At 42.1% G+C, this 14,700-nt stretch overlaps 1 protein-coding gene across 2 annotated transcripts in view; it reads right to left on the bottom strand.

The window, feature by feature from the left end:
* cldn23l (claudin 23-like) overlaps positions 1-13,275 on the bottom strand; it is a 35,025-nt gene extending 21,750 nt beyond the window's left edge. The window contains exon 1 of one of the 2 annotated variants that reach the window (XM_072547844.1): positions 13,132-13,275. The gene's annotated coding sequence lies outside the window, so the exon portion shown is untranslated. The remainder of the gene's footprint in view (positions 1-13,131) is intronic. The other variant, XM_072547845.1, reaches the window with a different exon arrangement.
* Positions 13,276-14,700: the final 1,425 nt, after the last annotated feature.

Raw genomic sequence — 14,700 nt, 5'->3', positions numbered from 1 at the left:
GCAATAACAGCAATACATATTTATTAAGTGCTTTTAAGCTGTATCCTGCAGTGCATCTCAGGATCAGATTTATATTTTTTTCACAAGTGGGATGTGGATCTTGCTGGCTAGGCCAACATTTATTGACCACCCCTAATCGACACAGCTGGAGAAGGTGATGGTGAGATGCCTTCTTGAACTGCTTCAATCTTAGGAGCGTAGGGAAACTGACTGTGCTGTTAGAGATGAAGCTCCAGAAATTTGATCTAGTCACAGTGAAGTAACAGTGGTATTGTTCCAAGTCAAGATGGTGTATGGTTTGGAGAGGTATTCCCATGTCCTTGCTGCCATTGTCCCTCGAGATGTTAGAATTCACAGGTTTGAAATGTCCTGTCAGAGGATCTTCGAACGAAGACAAGAACAAAGAAAATTTACAGCCCAGGAACAGGCCCTTCAGCCCTCCAAGCCTGTGCCAATCCAAATCCACTGTCGAAACCTATTGCCCAATTCTAAGGATCTGTATCCCTCTGCTCCCCACCTACTCATGCATCTGTCCTGATGCACCTTAAATGAATCTACCGTGCCTGCCTCTACTATCTCTGCTGACCACCACCCTCTGTGCAAAGTACTTTCTGCATGTATCCCCCTTAAACATTTTTCCTCTCACCTTGAATGTATGGCTTCTCATTATTGAGTCCTTCACCCTGGGAAAAAGTTTATCTCTATCTACCCTGTCTATACCCTTCATGATTTTGTAGACCTCAATCAGATCTCCCCTCAATCTCCTTTTTTCTAATGAAAACAATCCTAACCTACTCAACCTCTCTTTGCAGCTAGCACCTTCCATACCTTCAAAAACCTTCTCTGTACCTTCTCCAAAACGTCCACATTCTTTTGGTAATGTGGCGACCAGAACTGTACACTATATTCTAAATGTGGCTGAACCAAAGTCTTGTACAATTTTAACATGACCTGCCAGCTCTTATACTCAATACCCCGTCCGATGAAGGCAAGCATACTATATGCCTTCTTGACCACTCTATCCACCTGTGCAGCCACCTTCAGGGCGCAATGGACCTGAACTCCCAGATCTTTCTGCTCATCAGTTTTTCCCAAGGCTCTTCCACTTACACTATAGTCCACTCTAGAATTAGACCTTCCAAAACGCATCACCTCACATTTGCCCAGATTGAACTCCATCTGCCACTTCTCCTCCCAACTCTTTGATCTATCTATATTCTCCTGTATTCTTTGACAGTCCCCTATACTTTCTGTTACTCCACCAATCTTCGTGTCATCTGCAAACTTAAAATCAGACCACCAATGCCACCAATGCCCTCTTCCAAATCATTTATATATATCATAAACAACAGTGGCCCCAGCACTGACCCCTGAGGAACACCACTGGTCACCTTTCTCCATTTTGAGAAACTCCATTCAACTACTACTCTCTGTCTCCTGTTGCTCAGCCAGTTCCTCATCTACCTAGCTAGAACACCCTGCACACCATGTGACTTCACTTTCTCCATTAGTTTACCATGGGGAACCTTATCAAATGCCTTAGTAAAGTCCATGTATATGACATCTACAGCCCTTCCTTCATCTACCAACTTGGTCACTTCCTCAAAGAACTTTATTCAATTGGTAAGGTATGATCTCCCCTATACAAAACCATGTTGCCTGTCATTGATAAGCCCATTCTTTTCCAAATATAAATAGATCCTACCTCTCAGTACCTTCTCCAGCAACATTCCCATGTCAGGCTCACTGGTCTGTAGTCACCTGGAATATCCCTACTACCCTTCTTGAACAGGGGGACAACATTAACACCTCTCCAGTCTTCTGGCACTTCACCTGTGTTTAAGGATGCTACGTAGATATTTGTCAGGGCCCCAGCTATTTCCTCTCTAGCCTCTCTCAGCAACCTGGGATAGATCCCATCTGGTCCTGGGGATTTTTCCATCTTAATATTCTTTAGCCTACTGAACATATCCTCCCTCCTTATGTCAACGTGATCCAGAGTAAACAAACTTCTATCGCTAATCTCAACTTTCATCATGTCCCTCTCCTCAGTGAACACTGATGCAAATTAATCATTCAGAATCTCACCCATTTTCTCAGGTTCGACACACAACCTTCCTTCCTTATCCTTTATTGGACCAAACCTTCGAGAAGAAAGTGAGGACTGTAGATGCTGGAGATCAGAGCTGAAAATGTGTTGCTGGAAAAGCGCAGCAGGTCAGGCAGCATCCAAGGAGCAGGAGAATCGACGTTTCGGGCATGAGCCCTTCTTCAGGAATGAGGAAAGTGTGTCCAGCAGGCTAAGATAAAAGGTAGGGAGGAGGGACTTGGGGGAGGGGCGTTGGAAATGCGATAGGTGGAAGGAGGTCAAGGTGAGGGTGATAGGCCGGAGTGGGGGTGGGGGCAGAGAGGTCAGGAAGTACGATTGCAGGTTAAGAAGGCGGTGCTGAGTTAGAGGGATTTGTCTGAGACAAGGTGGGGGGAGGGGAAATGAGGAAACTGGAGAAATCTGGGTTCATCCCTTGTGGTTGGAGGGTTCCTAGGCGGAAGATGAGGCGCTCTTCTTCCAACCGTCGTGTTGCTATGGTCTGGCGATGGAGGAGTCCAAGGACCTGCATGTCCTTGGTGGAGTGGGAGGGGGAGTTGAAGTGTTGAGCCACGGGGTGGTTGGGTTGGTTGGTCCGGGTGTCCCAGAGGTGTTCTCTGAAACATTCCGCAAGTAGGCGGCCTGTCTCCCCAATATAGAGGAGGCCACATCGGGTGCAGCGGATGCAATAAATGATGTGTGTGGAGGTGCAGGTGGATTTGTGGCGGTTATGGAAGGATCCCTTGGGGGCTTGGAGGGAAATAAGGGGGGAAGTGTGGGTGCAAGTTTTGCATTTCTTGCAGTTGGCCCAACCCTTCCTCTAGTTACCCACTTACTTCTTATAGATAAATAAAAGGCCTTGGGATTCTCCTTAATTTTGCTCACTAAAGTTATTTCCTGACCCCTTAAAGCCCGCTTGATTCCTTGTTTAAGATTGGTCTTACTCTCCCGATATTCCTCCAAGGCCTGTTCTGTTCTTAGCTGCCTGAACCTTATGTACGCTTCCCTTTACCTCTTGGCTAGTCACACAATTTCTCCTGTCATCCATGGTTCATGAATCTTGCCTTTCCTATCTCTTGTTTTCAAAGGGACATGCCTATCCTACACTATCTTCAACCTATCTTTGAAAACATCCCACATATCAAATGTGAACATCCCTTCAAATAGCTGCCACCAATCCACATTTCCCAGCTTCTGCCAAATTTTGATATGATTGGTCTTGACCCAGTTTAGTACTCTTCCCTTAGGACCACTCTCATCATTGTCTATGAGTATTCTAAAACTTACAGAATTGTGGTTGTTCCTCTTAGCGAGTTACTCTTGTAGATGGCACACACAGCCCCATTGTGCATTGATGATGATGGAGGGAATGTTGAAGGAGGTGAATGTGTGTCGAACAAGTGAATTGTTTTATCCTGTACAGTGTCAAATTTATTGAGTTTTGTTGGAGCTGCATTCAACCAGGCAAATGGAGAGTATCTATCACATTTCTGACTTGCATTTGTAGATATTGGCAAGTATTCGGGGACAAGAAGTGAGTTACTTGTTGTGAATTCCTAGTCTCTAACCTGCTCCCGTCGTCTTAGTATCAATATGGCATCTTCAGATCAATGCTAGGATGTTGATAATGAGACATTCATCAATGACAATATCATTGAATGTTAAGGGTGATAGTTAAACTTTCTTGTGTTGGAATTGGTCATTGTCTGGCAATTGTGAATTGTAAATGTTACTTACCACTTATTGCCCAAGCCTGGATCTTATCCGCTTCTTGCTGAATATGGACATGGACTGCTTCTGTACCTAAGGAGTCATGAATGATGCTGAACTTTGTGTGAACCCCAGCAAACATTCCCACTACTGAACTTATAATGGAGTCATTGATGAGCCAGACCTAAAATGGTTTGGCTCAGGACTGGTGCCAGCAGCACAAGATTCGATCCCCATTCTGGCTGGAGTTGCCTTGCAGCCTGACTCTTTGCCCTACCCATAGTGGAGATTGCAGCAGAATGGATCAGATGTGCCAATGAGAGAAACTCAAGGAAATGGGAGAAGTGACTATACCCCTGCTTTGAATCTGCCATCATCACCTCTCTGATAAAATAACTTTCAACCCCTTTCATTTTGCAATCTCCTATCTACCTTTCTTGTCTACAGAGCTTAAATGTGTCATTACTTCCCAAATTTTCACCTATTTTTTCCAGGAACTCCATGCCATCATTAAAACTATCTATTTCCATTTGTTTCTCTTAACTCCATACATGCCTATGCAATACTGCAGTTGAAACCCTTATCCATGCCTTTGCTACCCTCAGACTTGACTATCCTAACAGACTCCTGGCTCGCCTCCCAAATTCTTCCCTTGAGTTCATTCAAAACTTTGCTCACAACGTTGTAACTCACACCATCTCCCATTCACTCATTGCCACCACAATTACTAATTTACCTTGGCTCCCGTTAAAAAAATACTTTGATTTTAAAATTCTAAGCCTGTTTTTCAAATTCTTCCATAGCCTCTTTGCCTCTCTTGGCAACAAATCCTTCCTGATGTTTACAATCTCTGAGAAATTGGCATTTTTTTTAATTGATGGTCATATTCTTAGCTGCCTAGGCCTTAATTTCTGGAATCCCCTACCTAACCATATCAGTCTCAAACCTTACTTTCTTCCTTTAAGATACTCCTTAAAACTCCACACTTGTCAAAGCTTTTGTCATCTGCCCTAATATTTTCTCATATGGGTTGGTGTCATATTTTGTTTTAGAATGCCCCTGTGTAGCACCTTGGGATGTTCCATTATGGTCAAGGATGTTAAGAGTTTAAAGATGCTACATGAGTTGCTTTTGGATTCAGAGTACCGTGTGTATAATTGTATTTGTTATTTCTCAGCTCCTGCTCCCCTTCCCTGTGATAAAAACAAAGAATGGCTGACACTGGAAATCTGAAATGAAAGCAGTAAGTGCTAGAGAAATTCACAGGTCTGGCAGTATCTGAGGAGATAAAAATAGAGTTAATGTTTTGAGTCCAGCGTCTAGTGTGGACTGCTGGACTTGAAATCTTAAATGCGACCCAATGAGTTTCTCCAGCATTTTTTGTTTTTGTTCTTCTTCCCTGTTTATCTTGTTTGTGATTTGGATGTCAGATCATCTGCTTCTGTGTGTTTGGTCCACCCGCCAGTGGAGGATTGCATAACTAGTACAACAGTCTCAGGATAATGAATGAATTATTTAGGATTGAGATGAGAAGGAACTTCTTTGCTTGAAAGGTTATTACCTTTGAAATCATGTATTGTGGATTTTGAATATATTTAAGGCTGGGACAGACAATATTTTGGTTTCCCAAACAATATATGGGAGCTGAGAGGAAAGTGAAGTTGAGGCAGAAGATCAATCATGATAGCTTTCAATGTTAGAGTTCCTGGGCTGTTAGGTTCCCCCATGCATTTGCTCAATTTCTTCTGTTCTTGCCTTGCTGTAATATTCTGCTTGTGAAACACCCTAGAGCACACTAGTCATTCTCAAATCGCTGAAGCAGCAATCATATCAGACATTGGTGACTGGAGAACAAACTCGAGTAATAATCTGCTGAATGATTTTTTTTTTACCTACTCAGCTTTTTCCTTTCATCTGTGAGATAGTTATAATCAGATGAGAAACAGCACTTGTGTAAAAACTTGATCTGAACTGACAAGGAATAATTAACAAGCAGAAAGTGGGAATTGGGACACAGCTTGGGCATCACACTTCAGACAATGCCTTTTTCAAAAAAGTAGTCAGAAGACTAGCATGAAGCATATATTTAACCAACAGTTTGTGTTGATCTTAACCCAATTAACAAAGGGGCCAAACAGAGATTACTGGTCAGACATAGCACTGATTATTAAGAGACTATCCATCATTTATATCAAACTTTGAATATAAAAATCTTTTGAATCATGGGGATTCACTAATAAGTTCAAAACTCCATCTGTAGAATGCCAGGCTTTTACCACCAACACAAGAATGGACCACACTAAACAAAGTTAAAAATCACACAACACCAGGTTATAGTCCAAAAGTTTTGCTATAAATTCTGTGTCTTACAATCTTATTCTCCACAATCACCTGATGAAGGAGCAGCACTCCAAAAGCTACTGCTTCCAAATAAACCTGTTGGACTATAACCTGGTGTTGTGTGATTTTTAATTTTGTACACCCCAGTCCAACACTGGTGTCTCCAAATCACGTTCAGGATAAGCCAAGGCCACTATGCACCTCTGAAGGCTCAATACAAATCCCTCCTGCACTTGTCTACACACATATCTGGTCAAACAATGTCACAATTTTTTGAGCATTCCCTCAACAGAGTTAAGGGGTGAGCTAAATCACATTAAACTCAGCAATGAGGGTGAAGCTCGTCTTTGAGAACTTTGGTTCACTGAAAGAAATATCAAACTAACCAGTTAGTCTGAACTGAAGCCTTGAATTTGGAGCCAATCCCCAAATGTATGTCCAAATTTCTGAACTTATACTGTTTCTTGGTGATTTAGACCCTTCCTTGGGACAGGCAGAAAGAATGCAATGAATGCTGACATCATATATCTCTTCATTCAGCTCACATTCAGGAATACTTCAGACTTAGGCTCCCATTGTTGGCATTAAAAAATGTCCATTTAAAGGGTGTGATTGTCTTACCAGACATTTTCCAGTTCCATCATACCAGTTAGGACAATTTGATAGTTTATGTGATCTCTGGGTTTGAAGTGAACCAGTCAGCTAGTTAATGCTGCAAGGTTTATACCTGATATAATTAAAGCTTCTGTGTCTGTTTTCTCTATTCACTAATTAATGCAGTGTATTAATCGTACAATCTCCTTAACAAAAAAACAGTGCTCCCAAATTGTAATTTACTGGTACTCAGTTCTTAAAGTGCTTACACCAATCTCCAGAAGATCCAGCTCATCAATGAATCTCGATTCGCTGCAGGAACTCTTCAAACTGCATTCAAGCAGGTAAGCCAGTTCACTGCGAACCTCTACCAACCCACTCTAAACATCGGCATGTCCCCAGCTGGGACTTCTTTGCAGCGCACCTGTGGGTCTTGGATTAAATTTAATTGCCTGCAGCCAGGAAACAGGAGTTAGGATTATTACCACCCTCTCTATACTTCCAGTACCTCACCCAGTGCACCTATCCTTTCACCCAACATCCTGCCTGGGGTCTGATAGGAATTTTAAAAAATGCATTCATGGGATATAAGTGTCTTTGGCAGTGCCATCATTTATAACCCACCCTCTTTACCCTTGAGAAGATGGTAGTAGGCTGCTTTCTTGAACTGCTGCTGTCCACTTGCTGTAGGTAGATCGACAAAGTTAATAGGGAGTGAGTTCAAGGATTTGACCCAGAAACACTTAAGGAACAATGATATATTTCAAAATCAGAATGGTTTGTGGCTTAGAGGGGGGTGTGCAGATAATGGTGTTCCCATATATCTGCTGCCCTTTTCTTTCTCGATGATAGCGATCGTGAGTTTAGAACATGTTATCTAAGGAGCTTTGGAGAATTTCTGCAATGAATCACGTACATGGTACACAATGCCACTAGTGAGCACCAATGGTGAAGGGAGTCAATATTTGCAGATGTGGTGCCAATCAAAGCAAGTTGCTTGATACTCTTAACAGGCAACAGATGTAAGGCTCTCAGCTCCTGCAAATATGTAAATTGTCTCAATCTCAATGGGTAGTTCATTACAGTCTGGACAGTGGCTACATCTCTTATGGTCCATGGTATTGGACAAAATCGTGCCTTTGAGGAAAGCTTCTTCCCTGCACTTAGAAATTCATGACTCCCTTCAGAACCAGAATCCAACCATTTGATTTATTTATTGTCACCTGTGATCAATCGCCCAAAATGGGAACGATTCTTCATGTCACTAAAGTGCAGGTTCCACCCAGGGTGCTGATCGACAAATATAAATGCAACTCAAATTGAAATGGAGCTGCAAAAACTTCTGCTGTGAACGCTGCCTTTGTCTTGACCAGTTTAGTATTCATTGAGAACTAGCTTTTATTCGTGATGCCTAAAGAATTAGTCCAGACCATCAGCTATTGGAGAGCCAGACTAGAAACCACTATCCATTGCAGCCAGTAGGTGGTCATTGGTAGCATTAGAAACACTAATCATTTTGGTATTATCCTCATTATTTTTGAATATGCAGTATTCACAAAAAAAGGTATTTGTAATCAATTTCTTCATCTTTACTTAAAGGAAATTAAATGAAAGAACAGCAAACAAAGGGGGAAACCAGTTCATTACATATCCCTCCAGCAAGATAATCATCCACTCTTTGCTATTACAAATATCATTAAATCCTTTCCTTGCTATTACAAATATCATTAAACCCTGACAGCAACTTCTTAACTGATTATTGGAGAATTGAAAGATTATATCAGTTGACAAAGATTTAACAAGTTGAGGCTCTTAAGATTGTCTGAGGGATGATCTCTATTATCTATAAGGGTATGAAAGAGTAAATGCAAAGATGTTTCCATGAGCCCAAAATTAGAGGCCATAAATAGATTTTTTTCTAAATCCTGCATGTAAAAAGAATCTGAATAGTGCAAATGTGAATTCACTATCACAAGTAGTTTGCATCAATAGCATAGATGCATTTGCAGGGAGGCCAGCTAAGCCTATAAGGGAGAAAGGAATATGTTAATAGTGACAGATAAATGCAAGGTGCTGCATTTTGGGAAAGCAAATCTTAGCAGGTAAGGTCCTACAGAGTGTTGCTGAACAAAGAGACCTTGGAATGCAGGTTCATAGCTCCTTGAAAGTGGAGTCGCAGGTAGATAGGATAGTGAAGAAGGCGTTTGGTATACTTTCCTTTATTGTTCAGAGAATTGAGTACAGGAGTTGGGAGGACATGTTGTGGCTGTACAAGACATTGGTTAGGCCACTGTTGGAATATTGCGTGCAATTCTGGTCTCCTTTCTATTGGAAAGATGTTGTAAAACTTGAAAGGGTTCAGAAAAGATTTACAAGGATGTGCCAGGGTTGAAGGATTTGAGCTACAGGGAGAGGCTGAATAGGCTGGGGCTGTTTTCCCTGGAGCACCGGAGGTTGAGGGGTGACCTTATAGAGGTTTACAAAATTATGAGGGGCATGGACAGATAAATAGACAAAGTCTTTTCCCTGGGCTCGGGGAGTCCAGAACTAGAGGGCGTAGGTTTAGGCTGAGAGGGGAAAGATATAAAAGAGACCTAAAAGTGGCAACTTTTTCACGCAGAAGATGGTACGTGTATGGAATGAGCTGCCAGAGCAAGTGGTGGTGGCTGGTACAATTGCAACATTTAAAAGGCATTTGGATGGGTATATGAATAGGAAGGGTTTGGAGGGGTATGGGCTAGGTGCTAGCAGGTGGGACTAGATTGGGTTGGGATATCTGGTTGGTATGGATGGGTTGGACCGAAGGGTCTGTTTCTGTGCTGTCCATCTCTATGACTCGATGATTCTATGAGAGAATGAGAGCAGGCTTTGGAGAAGCATAAGCTCCTGAACAGACCTGTTTTGCAAGATGGTTTATTTCTAAACTGAAAATGTTGTATAGTTCGATGCATTTCTTTCCTTTTTCTGATGTTTTATTTTTCTGTCTTCCCTCTAGATTCCTATGAAGATGTAATCACCTCAGAGTTAGTGAAGGCTCAAAGAGAAGCTGAGAAATTGGAGGCCTACCTCAGAAGCATACTCCCTTTTGAGGGCAGCTATCTTCTTGGGAACTAACAGCTCTCCAAAAGCTCCACGCATCTGATCAATATTTTAATAAATAATTTTAATGTGTTTCTATTTTACATTGAACTTATCCAATGCTGTGCTTCTCGTCCTAGAGACACAACAATGTGATAATAGTGAACCTTTCAAATTTACACATTAGGGAAGAGAGGAGGACTCCTCATTCTCAATGTTCTAGTCAATGTTGTCAATGTTAGAAATCTGAGTGAAGTGGCTGAGAAAAAAGGGTGCATTAAATGAGGAAGTACCAGAGAAACACTCTGAATCTCATCAATTTCATATTGTGGCAGTCATGATTTGGAGGTGCCAGTGCTGGACTGGCGTGTACAAAGTTAAAAATCACACAACACCAGGTTATAGTCCAACAGGTTTATTTGGAAGCACTAGCTTTTGGTGCGCTGCTCCTACATCCACCTGATGAAGGAGCAGCGCTCCGAAAGCTAGTCTTCCAATTAAACCTGTTGGACCATAACCTGAAGTAGTGTGATTTTTAATATTGTGGCAGGAACTTCCTGCTGAGGGACTGTAAAATGTAAACAACAAAAAAAGCTTTCCTCATGTATTTCATACTTGGCTTAGTCCTGGTGATTTCTGGACATTTCAAGGTGCTTTACGGCCAATGAACTGAATGTGAGTTACTGTTGCGATATCGGAAATTCAGCATCCAATTTGTGAACAACATATTCCCATGAAGCACAATCTGATCATTATCAGATAATCTATGTTTCTGGTGTTGATTGCGGGATAACTATTGGCCAAAGTAATATGCATAAATCCTTGGTCTTCTTCAAATTAATGCTGTGCAATCTTCTGCATCGACCTGAGACCAGATGGGTTTCAATTTAATATCTCACCTGAAAGATGGCAACACTATTTCAGTGTTGTATTAGTTACTGAGCCTAGATTTTTGTGCTCAGTTCCAGGAGATGGACTTGAATGCACAATCTTCTGACTCAGATTCAAGAATGCTACCAACTGAGTCACAATATCAATAGCAAAGGATATGAAACAAAAGTGTGTAGTCAGAATTGTGCAGACCAACTGTGATCTAATTGAACGGTGGAACCACATGGTACAATCTATTCCAATGGTGTTATTTAAAATAATTTGCAGGTTTTCTCAGCAACCCTTAACATCTATAAACATTTGATGTAAATAGTGGACAAGTTTATGCTCCACTGTTCCTCCATATGCTATATCATCTGAATAAATCTGCAAAATATCTTCAATTTCCTGTTCCTCTCAGGGTATAAATGTTTGAATTAAATTAGTACAATTGTTGAAGTGTGAGTATTAACTACTGTTGGTGATAATGTTGGAACGTTTGAACATCTAAGTACTGAAAATCATGATTGAACTGTACTGGCATTATCAATCATGAATTGATGGGTTAAAATCAACTAGGTAAAAACAAGGACTGCAGATGCTGGAAACCAGAGTTGAGATTAGAGTGGTGCTGGAAAAGCACAGCAGGTCAGGCAGCAGCCGAGGAGCAGGAAAATCGACGTTTCGGGCAAAAGCCCTTCATCAGGAATACAGGAATACAGGAATAGAGAATTGATGGTCAATAATGCATATTGGATTTATAGACTGAACTATATGTTTGCACTGGTTATCATGACAACCAATATTGGATTTTTTTCCAAGAGTGCAGTTGCTTCAATCTGATATTCAAGCCTACGAATTTGTCTCTGAAATACAGAGACACTTCGCATAGAATCATACATTATTGTATTGGAATAAAGATAAGAATAATAGCACCAATTAGTTTATTAATTTTATGTTGTGCTGACTGATAATGTTCTTTCCATGGGAAAGTAACAATAAAACTTTTGGTAGCAACTTATTGGAATAAAATGTACTTGAATCAATATAGTCAAACACAGGCAAATACTCCAGAATATGTCCTGCCACACAAATGTCTCAGTGAGATACATACCACAGGCCTTTCATTTCTGTTTGAGATTCAAATCCAAAATAAACTGGTCAATGACAGTCTGCTTTAGCTGCTGTGTCAGGGTCTTCTGTGAGATGAAGTTAAGGTAGTCCAGATTTCGTGAGCACAAAACTATCCAGAAGAGGAAGCCTCACTCAAGGAAACCTTCGGATGGCTGGTGTGGATACAGGACAATAGAGGGAAGAACTTAAACTGAGTTAAATTGTCCAGGGGGATAGAGGGAGCACTGAATTAATTGTGCTGTGTCAGACTCTGAAGTGAGGAAGTGTAACTTGCCCAGCACTGAAAGTAATGGCTTTGATAAGAGAAAGAGAATCTTTGGTTAGCATTTCCATATGCCATTTTCCACACAAAAAAAATGTAAATACCTGGAATGTGTTTGTGAGTTGCTTTTGTGTGGCTGTGTTCTTGAGAACTTGGCTGAAAATGTGTTGCTGGAAAAGCGCAGCGGGTCAGGCAGCATCCAAGGAGCAGGAGAATCGACGTTTCGGGCATCAGCCCTTCTCCCGAAACGTCGATTCTCCTGTCCCTTGGATGCTGCCTGACCCACTGCGCTTTTCCAGCAACACATTTTCAGCTCTGATCTCCAGCATCTGCAGTCCTCACTTTCTTCTTGAGAACTTGCCCATAATTGCACCAATTAACACTCATCTTCCTGTGGCGAAAGTCAGGACTGCAGTCGAGATTAGGGTGGTGCTGGAAAAGCACAACAGGTCAGGCAACATCCTGAGTGATTTTCCTGCTCCTCGGATGCTGCCTGACCGGCTGTGCTTTTCCAGCACCACTCTAATCCAGCCTCATCCATCCTGTGACTAGCAATGAACTGCTCCATCCACTGAGGCTGATGCCCTAATCAGATTTCTCATAACGGAATTTCAAAATTCCGGAATTGGAAAATCTAAAGCCGACGTCTGTCAGATCGAATATCACCTGCAGTGAAGCAGATTTAATGCTCTCCCACTACGATCTACTAAAGGATGTAGAATCACCCAGTGAGTGGCAAGACTCTAACTTTACCGAACATTTAACCCAGCTGCTCAGCTGTGACCTTCAGAGTTCAAAACGGAGTTCCTTTGTTGCCAGACACAGATTCTAGCGCATTGTACAGTCTGCATGTAGAGTACCAAATACATCAATCAAGAGATCTCTGGGTCGGACCTAGTCCCACTCCAGAACACGAAGGCTGTTTTTTTGGTTGCTCAGTCTAATTGGCAGGTGCCCCGGAACAATGAGTTCTGGATTAAGCTCCTGCAAAAGCCTCGATATCTTCGCTATGTGCGGTTTCAGCACGGAACACAGGGAGCGAGAAACATCCACTTACCACTTCCAGGTGTTCCTGCAGCCAAGGGTTTCTCTGTGATTGAACTGGATGACTGACCTGCTGAAAGCTGCTTGTCTTCATCTAGCAGCGCTCTGTGGCTGCGATGTCCCGTCTCACTGCATCTCTCTCTGTCTGATCCAGTCTCGCATCTCCCTCTGTGGCTGGGGAAAACTGTGTGGTAGGGGGGAGGGGCAGATGTTGGACCTTCCTTTCCCAGTGTTTCAGAGCACAGCCAAGCAAGGCAAGAGAACTATTTACTTAAACAAGACCAAATTTATCGGCGCCAATCTTAAGAGCTAAATTCAACCCAGCTTGGCATTTTGTTTATAAGGGCAATGATAATGCTGTGGAGGACAATGTTTACATTTCTGTTTTGATTCAGATAGTCATTGTCTAACAGTTAGTCTGGAGAGAATTTTACTCACCCCTTATCAGTCCAAACCTGGATGTTGACCAGGTCTTGTTGCGTTCGGACATGGACTGGTTTAGTATCTCCCGTGTTCTGAATGGTGCTGAACATTGTACCATCATCAGCGAATATCCCCACTTCCGACCTTATCATGCAACAAAAGTCATTGATGAAGCAGCTGAAGGTGGTTGGTCAGTACCCAGAGAAAGTCCTGTCGCCATGTCCTGGCATTGAGATGATTAACTGCCAGCAGCCACTACCTTTGCACTAGGTATGACTCCAACCAGAGGGGAGTGCTGCCCTTAATTCCTTTAGTTTTGCCAGGGTTCCCTTGATGCCATATCCAGTCAAGTGCTGCCTTGATGTTAAGGGCAATCATTCTCACCCCACCTCTGAAATGCAGCTCTTTTGTCCATATTCATAACAAGGCTGTATGTAATTCAAGGTAAAAACAATGACTGCAGATGTGTATGTAATTCAGTCAGGAGCTGACCGGCCCTGAGTGGAGGAAGCAAACTAAATGGAGACAAGGTATGTTTTCCGAACAAATTCTGCTTGATAGCACTGTCAATAAATCCTTTAATCACTTTGCTGATGAGCAAGAGTAAACTGATAGGGCAGCAGTTCACAAGTTAGATTTGTCTTTTTTTTGTGAACGGGACATACCTGGGTAATTGCCGGATGGATGCCAATATACCCATTGAACAGCTTGACTGGGGATGCAGATAATTCTGGAACATTATAGCAGTTATGTTACATGAAAATTGTGGGCACCCATAGCCTTTCAGTATTCAGTGCCTTCAGGTGTTTCTTAATACCAGGTGGAGTGAGTCATGTTGGTTGAATACTGGCATCGGTGATGCTGAGGACCTCTGGAGGATTGCACCTCCAGCTGACATTAGATACAAATGCTTCAGCCCTACCTTCTGCACTGATGCTGGGCTCCTTGAACATTTAGAAGGAGAATACTTGATAGCTGTTAGTTGTTTAATTTTCCAGCACCATTCACAGGTGCATGTAATTGGTCTATAGGGCTTAGATTTGATCAATTGGGCCCTCTTTAGGTGCAGTAATAATATGATCACCCCTGGACCAGGAGGTTTGGGTTCAAGTCCCACTTGCTCCAAAGGTGTGTCATAACATCTCTCAACAGAGTGATT

Source organism: Chiloscyllium punctatum, chromosome 27 (genome assembly GCF_047496795.1).
Source record: "Chiloscyllium punctatum isolate Juve2018m chromosome 27, sChiPun1.3, whole genome shotgun sequence".
NCBI lineage: Eukaryota > Metazoa > Chordata > Chondrichthyes > Orectolobiformes > Hemiscylliidae > Chiloscyllium > Chiloscyllium punctatum.
The sequence above is the reverse complement of the archived record's forward strand: the minus strand, read 5'-3'. Positions and strand labels throughout refer to the sequence as shown.